We start from the raw sequence: 13755 nt of genomic DNA on the forward strand, positions 1-13755 counted from the left end.
GCTAAGTTGCTTAAGGGAGGAGAAGTCTTCATTGCCTAATGTCTTGGGTTACAGAGAACAAAAATTACCTTGCAGAACAGAGGTCTTTAATCACACACCACACGTTATTGGTATTGGTGAATGCTTACTGTGATAAATGGTGTCTGGTAGGACCGTGAAGAAATACGCCTTTTTGTTGATGATGTCCTAAGCCTGTGTGTTTGGGAGGTGCAGACAGGATAGAGTGGGGGAACAGGTGTGTGTCTCGTGGGCTGTTTTGTGCCGGTTGGGAACCCTATCCCTTCAGAGCTATCTGTGACCTCCGGTGCAGTGACATGTCGTGGAGCAACCTCCTTGTGCTACCGTGAGCCTTCCTGACTCAGTTGCCCTGCCAGTAATAGCCTGATTACTTCATGACTAATTGTAAAGATGTTTGGTGACTATCTACACGGTTATGACATTTCATCAGGCTGATAGGAGCTCCCAGATTAGTTTTCTATTGGTGCAGCTCCAGGGCAAAAGCTGTACAGACTTCTAGGAAGTTCCATTTTTGCTGCCTGAACCTAGTATTTATTGCCAGTCACCTGAATCAAAAAATTGTGCTCCAGGTGACTGTTCTGGATACTAACTGCCTGGCTTCATCTCCCTCCACTATGTTCAGTCATGTGTAGCTGTAAATTATGCATGACTGCTTTCAACTGTTCGTAAATTGGACATCAGATCTCAGAATTCTTATAGATTCTGGCATGCATCCCAAAATGTGCTGCATGACAAACTGGAACAGAGCACTGTGAGTGAACCACTTAGAGGACCGAACGGGACGCTGGAGTGAATGCAGGACTATGGACTTACCTCCCTAACAAGGATGCTCTCATAACAGCATGGGGGTGGAAACACTCTGTAATGTCTTTGTGATCAGAATAAACTAATTACATGTACATTAACATCATTGTGTAGGCAAAGCTGGTACGTGTGAACTAATTCGAAAATATATTCAATACCTGAGCTGCGCAGGTTCTGAAAGGCCTGTTAATAACAACTTTCATTCACTTGCTGACCAGTTCAGAAAGGGTTTTGTCCCATCACTGGAAATTGTCCTTTACTCCATGCCCTCTTAATTCTGTCTGTCTGTCTGTCTCTCTCTCTCACGCGCACACACACACACATATGCATGCACACATAATGGAGTATTACATGAGGCTTAATACAACAGAACCCACTGTATCTCTCTCAGAATGTATGTTTTATTTTTACCTTAAATATTCTGCATCTTCAGTTATCCTTTCCTAAGGCTTTTGTATTTTAGCTCGTAGCGTCATTTGGTACAATCATCCAGCATCAGAACTACCGCAGTAGTGGCAAAGGCCATCTTGACTAAATGTGAGTGATGCTTTTTATTTAATGTAAAGCTGTAGTAATCTATCAAGTTATTTTCTTCAGATAGAACAGCAGTTCCTCAACAATAGGGTGTGTTAGAAGATTTGCTGCTGCTTAGAATTTGGGCATTATGTCTTACTTTTTGCCTTTCTTTCGGGGCTGGGATGGGGGGCAGAGGAACTGGAGAAATCAGGACCAGCATTTTAATTGGAATAGCACTAATAAATCATATGAAAATCCAAGGTTACAAAAAAAAGGCAAGGCTAAACCTTGTCACAGTTTTTACCCCCCAGGCAGTGTTGTTCAGACTGTGTGATTAAGGGCAGGACTGGGCTTCTGCTACGTTCTTTGGACTGCTGTATAGAGTTACCATGTAAACTCAGTATGTGGCATATGTGCTGGGAAGACTCTCCTTTCTCTCAGTGACTTTCTATCTGTCTGTTTTGAGTTGGTATATTTGTCTCAAATGTGAGCTTCTGACCATCTAAGCTAACCTCACTTCAGCTTTTATGTGCCACTGCAATTTTTCAAACACTTCCTCCCACCACCTTGTCCTCCTTATTTGAGCTTGCGTTAGTGATACGGGTAAGTATTACCCTTGTTTTACAGCGGGCGAAAATTGAGGTAGGATAGAGGACTTGTCCAAGCCCAAATGATGAATCACTGGTTGGATTATTGTAGTCCAATGTTTTTTGACTCCTAGTCCGTGCTTATTTTACAGACTTTGCTATTTAAAACCTGTCCTTGCCTTCTGGCACCCTGTTAATTTCTCCAGCACAGCCAGTTCCTTTGTGCTGTCTGCATAGCAGACTTTCAAGTGAAATTACTGAGGTCTTTGGTAAGTTTTATTTTTTCAGCTTAAATTATGAGCACAGCACAAAGTAGTATGACTGGTAGCTGCTTTTTCCTGTGCTGTGTTGGCTCTGACTGCCTCTAGAATAGATATTGCTAGCTGTACAAAATTATGTTGTGTGGTGCAATATGTGAGCGAGAGCTTATCTTGAGTTCACCAATGTCATTGTGATTTCCACCTAGCAGGCTTGAGCACCAGAACCCATTTTTCTTGACTGGTTACTGAAACTGTTAAAAATGTCTTATATTATGATTCAAGTTACAGGACTCTGTCTCAAAAAGCAAAATTTATAACTAGCTTCCTATTCTATCTAGTCATGCTCTACAACCTAATTATATCATTTAAACGGTACATCCTAAAGGGTGCAGGTTTGGAAAAATACTCTGAAATGTAGTAAGATCACTATTTCAAGGGAGGTCAGGGGAACTACAGGCCTGTACCAGGCAAATCTGAAATCTGTACCAGGCTATTTTGGTAAAAACTATAATAAAAAATAAAATGGTGGCCACCAGGGTAGGTATGGGAAGAGTTAAACTAACATTTGTGAGAGAGTCCTGCCTTACGGTTCTGTTGGATTTCTCTGGAGGCATCAGCAAGAACGTGGATAAAGATACTTTGGTTCAGAAATCCAAGTAAACTGTATGAAAGGCTTTTAAGGAAACTAAGCAGCCATAATGTAGGCAGGAAGGTACTTGCATGGGTAAGTGACAGATTAAAAGACAGGATCAAAAGGTAGAAATAAAAAGTCAGTTCTCAATTAAGGGAGCGCCCCAGCTTTGTTCCACAGAGGCCTGTGCAGTTCATCCCATTCATAAATGATGTGGATAAGAGCATGAGCAATTGGGTAAGCAAGTTTGCTGTGAGGAAGAAAGCCAGCTGTGAAGAACTGTAGAAGGGCATTACAGTGCTGAGGGACTGAGCAACAAAGTGGGAGGTGAAATTCAGTCTAGATAAATGAGGATAAGTGGCCAAAACGGTCCGGATTTCTCATACAAAATGCTGGGTTTGATCTCTGAATTACCACTCAGGAGTAAGATTTTAGTTGATGATTCTGTGGGATCATCGGCTCATTGGTCACCAAAACACAGCCCAAAATGAGCCCAATCCAGAACAAAATGGAGAATGTCAGTATGACAGTGTATAAATATGTGGTTCACATGCATCTTGAATACTGTGTGCTGTTTTGGTGCCCTTATCTCAGAAGGGGTATGCTAGAACTGGGAGAGGCTCAGAGAAGGAGGTCAGCAAGGTTGATGAGTTACATGGGATGGCTTCCCTGTGAAGAACACTTATGCAAACTGGGACTTCTCTCTAGAGAGGGAATGACTTGAGGACAAGGCCATAGAGATCTGCAAAATCAGAGACCTGCAGAGGAAGAAAGAGGGTAGTCTGACCATTGCCTTTCTAAACAAGACCATAAAAAGTTAGGAGAGTTAAAGTTAGCTTCAGACCCTACAAGAGGAAGTGGTAGTGTACAGGGCAACCTGTGAGACTCCTTTCTGAAGTATGCTTTAGGTATTAGAAATTGGTGTGGTTTCCAAGGAGAGCCTGGACTATTGCTCGGAATGGTGATTTGTTGGAAATTGCTAAATTAATAGAAACCACATCTGGTTGTGGAAGTCCCTGATGTCCGAATAGTTGGAGAAGGGTATTAGAGAGAAGTATTGGATACTCCTGACCTGTTCTAACTCTTCCCTACGTATCTGGTTATGGCCATTACTGGAGACGGAATACTGGGCTAGATGAACCTTTAATCTGGCCCATACACCTATTCCCATGTTCTTAAGAGATCCTAGGAAGACCTTGTTTTACTTTGGGGAAAATGGAAAATAATGTTTCTCACTTATATCAATGAATTCATCGTCATGATAATAGTATATAGTCTGATGGGCACCTTTTGGATGTGTGTTATGTTTACTTATGCATATACAGAATTTGCTTTTGGTTAGGGTTTATTATAAAAATGACATGGTCCTAGATGCAAATTATACAGTAACCAAAAGTTTGCTCTCACAGAAGCATCATCAGTTTAAAAATGGATTTATGCAGGTTATTCTTTAGGGGTTTTTTTTGATTCAGAAATATATAAAAGCCCTTTTGGATTCTAATAGTAATTACAGTAGCATTCTAACAGTAATTACAGTACCAACATTATTTGTATCACAGCCTCTCCAGAATTTTTAGAAAACATATCTATGCAGTGCCATAGGGATTCTTAAAAAGCCGATAAAACCACAAGCATCAAATGGGTTAATTCTAGGGAGCTCTTGTTTCCTTTAATTTAGTATATAATCAGGAATCCTTTGGAACATTTAGTAACCAAAACTGAGCTCTTAAAATTTGAAATGGACCTAAATAATTTGAAACATGGAAAGCCCACAAAAAGATGCTGGATAGTATTGTGATTTTCTTTTCTTTTTTTAATTACAGAATATTAGGTCATGATAAAATAAACTTTGGTAAATTCATGCTCTACATTTCCAAAAACTTAAGAAGAAAAAAAAGCAGGCATGGTAGAGTATTTTTTAAATATTCTTAAAAGGTTATGTAATATTCCTTCTACTGTGGCATATTATAAAAATGAGTTATTTTCTTACATTAACATGCTGGTAATCCAACATTTCATGACCTTAGTACAGCTTTAAAAATTGCAAAGTCTTACGATCATGAAAAAAAATGTTGTATTTAGGAGGCAAACCCATATAAATATCTATTTTCATATGACAGCTACTGTCCCACAGCAACTTAGGTTTTTTACCTCCAGATGCTTGCTTTCTTAAATAATAAGAGGTATGTATATTTTTTAAAAAAAGTTTAGCAGTGGAACTTATGTATATACAGTCCAGGAAAAAATTGGTTTTGGCCATTTTGGTCCATTTGTTCCCCTTGCTGCCCATGTTTGACACTAGTTTGAAAGAGATGGATCAGGGTTTTTTTTCCCCTCAATTTTATGCAGTTCCAGAAAGTTTTTCTCTTTTGTGGGTATTCTGCTAAAAAACAAAGACTTTGATAAAATTTTGTTGAAATATCTTAATTCTTGTATTTTTCTACCTTATACATAACACTCTTTACAGCTTAGTCATTGTTCTACACACAAAAGATGTTATTACTGTGCTGTCACTAACAGAAGACTAGAATGATTGCCTGTTTCTAGTTTCAGTGCTTATGCTAATTCATTACATTTTAGCTGTTAGGCAGTCTACCTGGGGGTTAAGTCTGGTGTGTTATTATCGCTAAGCTATTCTTATCTTTATACCTAAGATCACTGGATAGATATTTTCATTGTTTTGCCCATATCATTCCATTTTTCTACATTAGTTTTCATAGGCAATTCTCCTGCTGTGTTCTTGAAATTTTTTTTTATTTTCCTGCAGTCTGTATGTGCTCTCGTTGCCATCCATCCACACTCTGTATATTGTAGACTAGAACTTGAATCTATGGAAAAAGAGTCTTCTGAACCCATCTTCCTACTATAAGGAGAAATCCTGAAGTTCAAGATAAGATAAATACAGCCTTGTAAAAAAAAAAAGAAAAAATTTTTTTTCTGATTCTTTTATGAAACCCTTTAAATGAAACACTGCTCTACAGTAGGGCCAGTGCCTACATCTTTGAACTGTTTACAATAAACATTGTCCAAAAATACAAAAGACCAAGTGACTTCACCCAACTCTCAATTCTGTCTCATCACCACCACGGCCTTAGTGTAGATTCCCGTTTTTTTTCACATCTCTTTATAAACCTGTGAAAGAACAGCAGCTATAAAAACTCCAACTTATTCTCTGCTAGTGTAAGATAATGTATGTGTTGGCTCTCTTCCTCTCTTTACCTCCCATACAGAAGTCCAAGATGGTCAAAGGCAGGGCTCCAAGATTTGAAATCTGTCCCCTCTGCCATTCAGCAGTGCCTTGTGTATGACAGTCACGCCAGGTGTCTTCTTTGCTTAGGGGAGAAACATGTGCATACATGTTGCTTACTGTTCAGATTTCTTTCAAGTTACCCAATAAAGCAGGGAGAAAATTAAGTAAAGTACTACTTTGTGAAATTGTAGGTGCAAGCCTGTTCTGGCCTAGGCAGGCTCACTGGTAAGACCACCTTGCTGTTAACAGTCTCACTCCAACAATGTCCCTTCTTCCTTCTTCAGTCCTCCAGGGTCAAAGCCTCAGCTTGAGCTACCATATGTAGCAGGACGCAGGTCACAGAGACACCTCCTGTTACCCTCCCTCGTACTGCCTTAGTCCAGTCAGGAGCAAATTGCAAAGAAAACATCTTCCTACCAAAGACTGGATGGTCCACCTAACCTATGCATCAAAGGTGAACAGGCTTCACTGGCTGTTTCTATTAAAAAATGACGTGCTGTTCAAATAAACCTGTATCAGGCAGCCAGTCAAGGACAAATAGTGACGTAGACCCCTGCATCAAGGGGGGTCATCAAGACTGAGAAAGGCACTCCTAACATCATCAGTACTTCAACATCTTTGCCAGTTAAGCATGGATTTTTCTTAGGTGTTTGACTCTTTCGGTTGGTGGGATCAACTTTTCCGGCAGATATCCTCCCTTACTGAAAGTTAGCTCTCAGTTAAGAGGCATCTCTGGAAGTCCCGGACTTGGCAGCTAGAACTTGTGCTACCCACAGCTACTTTCACATGAGCCTCTTGGTATAGAAGTCCAGTACTTTTCTGCAAGGTCAGAGGAACTAAGACCTATTGCTCCAAGGTAACCCCCTGCTCAGTGCGCATGTGCAGTAGGCACAGTGTTCCTTGATCTAGGAGTGATCTTTTAGCCTTTCAGGGCTCTGTGTCCTACCATGCTGTTCTGTAGAGATGTGGGCAGCTTGCCACTTGTGCTTTCAAGCCCTTTCCAACTGTTGGTCCAGCAGAAGTGTCAAAGAAGATCAGAATCAAATCTTCACCTTCCGTGAACCAAACTGCCTAATGGGAGGCATGGAAAGCAGCAAGTCCTGCCGTTGAGGAGACTAAGTGATGCTCCTTTTTCGGTTGCCTTAACTCGTGAGTAGATTCCTTGATCTTCAGTAATTCTGATGACATTTGCACAACTTTGATAGCCCTGGTTGAGACACACAAAGTGAGGCAGTTTTTCATTCATTTCTGCTGCTCTCTAATGAAGGTACTGTCTAATTGCCTTTTTGGCTTTTCTATTCCAAAGTAAATGGTTACACGAATTAACAGTTATTTTCTTCATTTTCTCCTTCTCTTATCTGGCTTCTCTCTTCCTCCAGTTTAGCTCCCCCTGCTATCACTCACCACTGCCATCACACTGACTGTTTGCTATGCCACAGAGCAGGTTTCCTCAATCAGTATTCTTGCTCCTCTCCCACTCTTACAGGGTATGACTTACTAGTCACCTGATACAGAAGAGAAGAAAAATGGTTATTTATGCTACAGGAAGTGTGGTTCTTCCAGACACATTCTCCATAGAGGTTCCACAAGTGATCTTTTGTCCCTCATTCTGAAGAATACTTTACTGGTGGCAAATTTGAGACAGGTTAGGTTGGAGCTGCCCAAGCTTAGTTTGCTCCATTACCACTATTAGCAGCCGCAGCTCCTGGCTTCCTAGGTTGCACATGTTCATCTTCTGTCTTTCTAAACCAAGAGGTCAGTCTGTGTTTCCACTTCCCTATCCTCGCAACCAACTTGCAGTTAGGACATCAACCCCTGCCCATTTATTTCCCTCTTTGTGCCAAGCTAGGACCCTAGTCCCTTATATGAGGCTCAGTGAACCTTGTCTACTCTCTCTCATCCAACTTCCAAAATCTTGAGATAGGAGCACATGTTCAGGACTGGCAGGATTACAGCAGATGCTGTTTCCATGTGGGAGCAGGCACTGAAGCTGGAAGTTGCCACTTCTCAAAGCAACCATTTGATGGTAGCTGCACACATAATGGCTCTTACCCCACAGCCTAGGTAAAAAACAGAGTTTGGAGCTGCTGCTGTTGCACACCGCATTAGGTGCCCTAATGATGTGCATTGCGCAGTCTGGGAGTCCTTTGGTCTTCTGCCATTGATTGTAGTAATCACAAGGGTTCACAGGCACAGCCTGGATGGACATTATTGTCTTCAAAGAACTTGATCTTGTTCATGTGAGTACGTGCTCACCGGGGATCTGTGTGGACAGCACTTCTTAAAGAATCAGAGTTACCATAGGGTAAGTAATCACTTTTAATTTTGTTTCCTTAAAGAAACATTTAAAACCGAGGATGACTCTGTAATGCCTTTGATATCTTTAAGTCTATCATTATTATGACTAATGTTTCTGAGACCGTTATTCTGATTTAGAAACTGATTAATTTCAGGAGTTGAAACTAGATTTACTCTTCTGTATAGAAGACACAAGGACACAAATTGGCACTGGGCACTGTGTTCCCATTATAGCTGTCTTATTTTGAAAGAAAATAACCATGAAACTAATGTTTTCCTTTATTGTGATTGGATACTCTAAAAAGAATACGAAATGCAAGTTAGGAGGAAGATTGTTGGTTCTATTCATTTGATGTCTTAATTATCATTTTACTTTGCGTATCAAATCATGTTTTAAAACATTTTCAAGTGCAGCTATTCTTTCAGATTCTTAAAGATGACCTGCAAATTTTGAAAAGAGAATATTCCTCCTTTTTAATATTAAAAGCAGGAATAAATGATTTTGCTTAGGGCTTTAAGGTTTTGGTTTTTTTCTTTGATTCTTTAAATGTCAGAAAATCAGGTATTGGCTAACCTAAAATTATCTGGGTACTTGGAGACTTAGTAAAACTAGTGCCTCATAGATAATAGAAAAGCCGATTAATTATGAGAATTACAATCTCATAAATTATAAAAGAGAAGAGTAGAAGAAGTCTATTTTGTTATGAGTTTCCACATGGGTTTTAGGCATGTACATGTGACAGTGCATTTTGCAGTGTGATGCTTCTCTGCTTCATGTGGAGAATAATCTGAACTTTGGTATTCATTAAAAATTGATCCTAACTCATCTGGTTGAGAAGAAAGCTTAGTAATACTATAGCTATAAGCAGTTATAAGAAGAATGGTACATCTTTTTCCAGCATTCTGCCTCAGAGATTTTCTGGCATCAAAAGCTTCTGAGAAGGGTGGTCTAAAAATTATAATTGTAATAGACGACTTTGATATTCTGCCCAAAAGAGACAATCTTTGAACCAGTAGTTGATTTACTGTTGCAAAGCATAGAATTTTTTTTAGCTTCTCTTTTTGTTTAATCCTGTCAAAAGTAGCAGATGTTTTCATTATTCATATAAACTTCTCCTCCTTTATATGTATCTTGTTAAGCTCTTTGATTTAATAATGGTCCTGTAGAAGTTGAGATCCCAGGCTAATTGTGGGTATGTCATTCCCCTCATCTGGATCCACTGCATTGCAATGTTGCTATATTTCTAAGGTGGTAAATATGAGCATCTGACCTTCCTCCTTCATTCCATTCAGCGTTTTAAGTACATCTGGCCTTTACCTTGCTTATTTACTGGTTGCGGTTGCTACAGTTTCTCCTGGTATGATAGTCTTTCCATGCCTCTGATGGCCCATCTCCGAGTCCATCTGTTTTTTGCTCAAGAAACTTTAGACGTGTAGTGAGAATTGAACATCATAAGCGTTTAAGAGAAAATGTTTGTCAGGCTTGGTGGAGCATTATAACATCTTAAATAGATTTTTTTTTTTAAACAGGAAATAGTCTGTAAATACCAATAGTGGAGAGGCTAAATGTATGAGGACTTAGTTCATTAAATTTATGTGGCTGTTTTAAATATTGACTATTTATTGTGGGCTACTTGAGTAGAAACATCTGAATAATGAAGTTTTTCCTTTTTGTTGTGTTAGTGGGAGATGTTGAGATAGGTATCATAGGGTAACTGATTTATAAAGGTCTTGCTGGGAGAGGGACTGAGGAATCATCATCATTTTTCTCCAAAATAAAGCGATCTTGACGTTCAAAAGAGGAGGTGAGAGTTATGTCCCCTGTCTTGTACATTAGTTGAGAACAGAGGTTTCAGGTTTTCTTTAGGTACCGGAGCTGTTTCTTATACCTACCTGTATGTAAAAAGCCCCAAATAACTGTTCTTAGCTGTCAGAAAGCTTCCCTCAGTTTCTGCAAAGCACTTTTGCCTTTGAAATGTGTTCAAGCATGATGGTTCGCTCACATACATGCTTACCAGCAGAGGAGGTTGGGGCTGTGCAAAGTTGAACTCAGTACCAAAATAAAGAACACTTTACAAGAGTGAATGGGAAATGAGAAAGTGTTGGGGGCGGGGAAATGCTACATTATTTCAGGGCCTCCTGCCACCTATCATGAGCCTAATATGCCACATGAGGTATGTGCTCTCGTTAGGATTTTGCCCTTACGTGCCTGGAGGAGTTGGAGGACATAAACCTCTCCCCTACAGTGAGGTGCTGAACATGTTTTCAGTATATGCCTGTGTTATCCAGAAGGCCTTCTAGCAAGAAAAGGAAGACATATTGCATATTTACAAAAGGATAGTGGAAGAGAAAAGGGAGAAGTAAGGAAAATTCCAGAAGGGCCCTCTGGATTTGCTGAGGCACACCTAGACTTGCCCTGTATTGGGACTTACCTGTAGCATGTACATCATTAAGAGGCTTTATAAGTTTTTTAAATTAATTTTATTTTCCTTTGCAGGTCACCTTTTAAGCTGCTATTTCCTGTATAATTAAGCAGAATGAAGGCATTAGGTTCTAGTGTAGTTGGGCCTAATCCAGAAATCTTCTTTTATTCAGTCTTTTCTGAGTAAGAAACTGAAGTCTGGGCCCAGCATTTTATGTGTTTTGTTATTATTTCTATATTATTTGTGGTCTCTGAATTTTTTGTTTTGTTTTTAACTTTACTGAAAGCTTCTTTGCATTTGTCTAATTTTATCTGTTTATGTGTTACTATCCAGTATAGCATTAGTTGAAATGATGTAAGTATACTTAAAGTGCATAATTGCTACTGATAATGCAAGAACAATTGATTCATACTGTTCATAATTAACAGTGTATAATGTTTTGTGCATGGGTTGGATCTATCCCTTTTAACTTTTGCTTTCTGATTCTTTCTGACCCCTGGTTTTGCCACATCCCAGGCTTTCTGAACATGCTGGTTTCACTAGAGTCTAGTCCATTCTTCCTTCTGTTTTTCAGACCAGTAAAAATGGGAAGTACTGGATTCTGGTTTCCTCCAAGAAGAGTCAGCGGAACTGGTTAAGACCAAAATCTGAGGACTTTAGTGGGCAAACATCAGGTGTGCATTAAACAGAAGCTGCTTTAATCCTGCTTTAAGTATATGCTTCTTTAAAATGGTGTTATGTATGAGCTTTTGTATAATGTGCTTGCTACACTGCATGTAGTTATTCATCCTGCAGTTGTGAAAGCACCAATAAGAATGAGGATTGTAAGTGATAATATGTTGAGACACAAACAGGCAATATTACTCATAAAATTCTTTCAGCTGGTCTTTGGAAAGTGTAATATTTGAGGATCAGTGTTTTTTTAAGTTTTATCTCCATTGCTCAGTCTATACATCCACAAGAAAAAAAGAGAGTGGTTATTTGCTATTCAGAGATCAATACTGAAGTTCTTAATTACCTGATCTGTTGAGAAATGATACTGAGATAATAGTGCATACACGTTTTTAATAAAACACTATCATTGTCAAAGATTGAATCCACACTATACTTGTTTTAATGATGCATTTTTAAGGACACTTAAATGCAATTCAAAGTCAGCTTAATTAATTTGGATCATAGAGAAACAAAACTTGAATTCCTTATCCTCATGAATGTTCTGACTTACATTTGATACAGCAACTAGGTTACTTGAAGTTTTGGAGAAGATAAAAGTAACGTTATATTGGCCTGAATATAAGGTGGCCTCAAAACTGAGGTGTGATCCTCATATTTAGAACAGACACGAGAAATTGTCCAAAACAATTAAACCTCCTATGCTGTTCCACAGCAAGCACTGCTTCTGGCCTCATACAAGACCCTGCACATCGCCCTTCCTCATGGCCTAATATTATCCTGCATCTGCCCAGCTTGATGCACGCTCATTTCCTCCTGGCTGCCCCACAAGGTCCTACAGCTTACCCCATCCTCCTTTCTTTATATGTCCCCAAACCCCATGCAGCGCTTCTGCACCTCCTTGGCCCCACAGCTGCATCTCATTTCCAGCATTGTTGCCCCCCATCCGCGTGGCAACTCACCCCCCAGCCATGCCTCCTACCCTTGCCATCTGCTTAGCACGCAGACTGCTTGCTGCTGAGCACTGGACCCAGCATGATCATGTTAATCCCACTAGCCTAAAGCAAACCACGGATCTTTGCTCTTTGCTGCTCCTCCTGCCTGCCCCTTCTCAGGCTAGGTGTGGGTTTGGCAGGGAGGCTAAAGGGGTCCTAGCTCTGTCTTCCCCCATTGCCACGGTAGGTGGTTTCTGACTGACTGACTGCTGGAGCTCCTGCCTGGGCTGTGCAGGGAGGTCCACTCCCTGTGGTAGGTCTCCTAGGTGCCTGTGTGGTATAGAGACATCACCTGTAAACGTCGAGTGGGCTGGATTCACCCTCCCCAAGGTTCACTTGTCAGGAGAGGACAGGCTAAGACAACAGTTCATTCTATATTCGGGCCAATATGCGTAGAAGACCAGTGTGTTAATTTGCAGGAAAGTACAATTAATTCTATTAACAGATTCTGATTAAAGTGTACATTGAAAAATCTTTCGATCTACAAATTTGTCACAACTTTTATGTGGAACATATCCTCCTTTTGACTGCATTGGCAGCTCCATTGAAGCCTTTGGAATTAGTCTTCGTTTATTTTTGCTGCAGAAACAGACTTTGGTCTCAAATTTCCAAATAACCGTTTCATCCCTTCACTCATGAACTAGAAAGTTCCTCGAAAGAGAGGAACTAAAATTAAGCTGATTCTTTGAAGGCCTGTGTATGTTCCCACTCATGGGATTGTCCTCAGGCTTTGTCCCATGAGTTGGAATGAGTCAGAGACAAATCTAAAGTAATAAGGGTCCTTAAAGAAACACCTTTTCTGTCACTGGATGTCTTTAAAAAGATTAGTGGTTTCATACAAAACTTGGGGGGGGGGAGGTGGTCTTACAAAATGTTTGTGATTTAAGAGTGTAGTATAATCTGCTATTCAAAGATTGTAGGTTTTGAAAAGTAGCAGATTTCCATCTTGATCTGCCAGTATTTCTTTCCTCGTATTAAGACAAGGGAGAAGTTATGGGGAGGAGGGAGGACGAGGCGCAGACAAAGACATACTCTGTACATGCGTTTCAAATGGAAATCTCAATCCGAAGCATTCCTAAAATGCACATGCACATATTAAAGAGGCACCTCCCGTTCCCCCTCCGGCCCTCCCTGCCCCCAGCCCTCCTCGCCTCCCGCACGCTGGGAAACTCGCAGCCTTGCCTTGCTCCCTGCTTCCTCCCCGTGCCATGCTGGGGGTTACTTATTTTCGCACCGGTTGCACCCGCACAGTGCTCTCGGCTCCTTTTTCCGAGAGCGTCCACGCCGCGGGGCCCAGCCTC

The 13755-nt window shown here is 40.4% G+C and overlaps 1 protein-coding gene across 12 annotated transcripts in view; it reads left to right on the top strand.

Moving 5' to 3' along the window:
* The window catches only part of PLAG1 (PLAG1 zinc finger), a 73419-nt gene that overhangs the window by 30496 nt on the left and 29168 nt on the right, over nt 1-13755 (top strand). For all 12 annotated transcript variants that reach the window (XR_010387966.1, XR_010387962.1, XR_010387964.1 and 9 more), the window contains one exon: nt 11362-11461. The gene's annotated coding sequence lies outside the window, so the exon portion shown is untranslated. The remainder of the gene's footprint in view (nt 1-11361; nt 11462-13755) is intronic.

This window comes from Dromaius novaehollandiae, chromosome 2, assembly GCF_036370855.1.
Source record: "Dromaius novaehollandiae isolate bDroNov1 chromosome 2, bDroNov1.hap1, whole genome shotgun sequence".
Lineage (NCBI taxonomy): Eukaryota > Metazoa > Chordata > Aves > Casuariiformes > Dromaiidae > Dromaius > Dromaius novaehollandiae.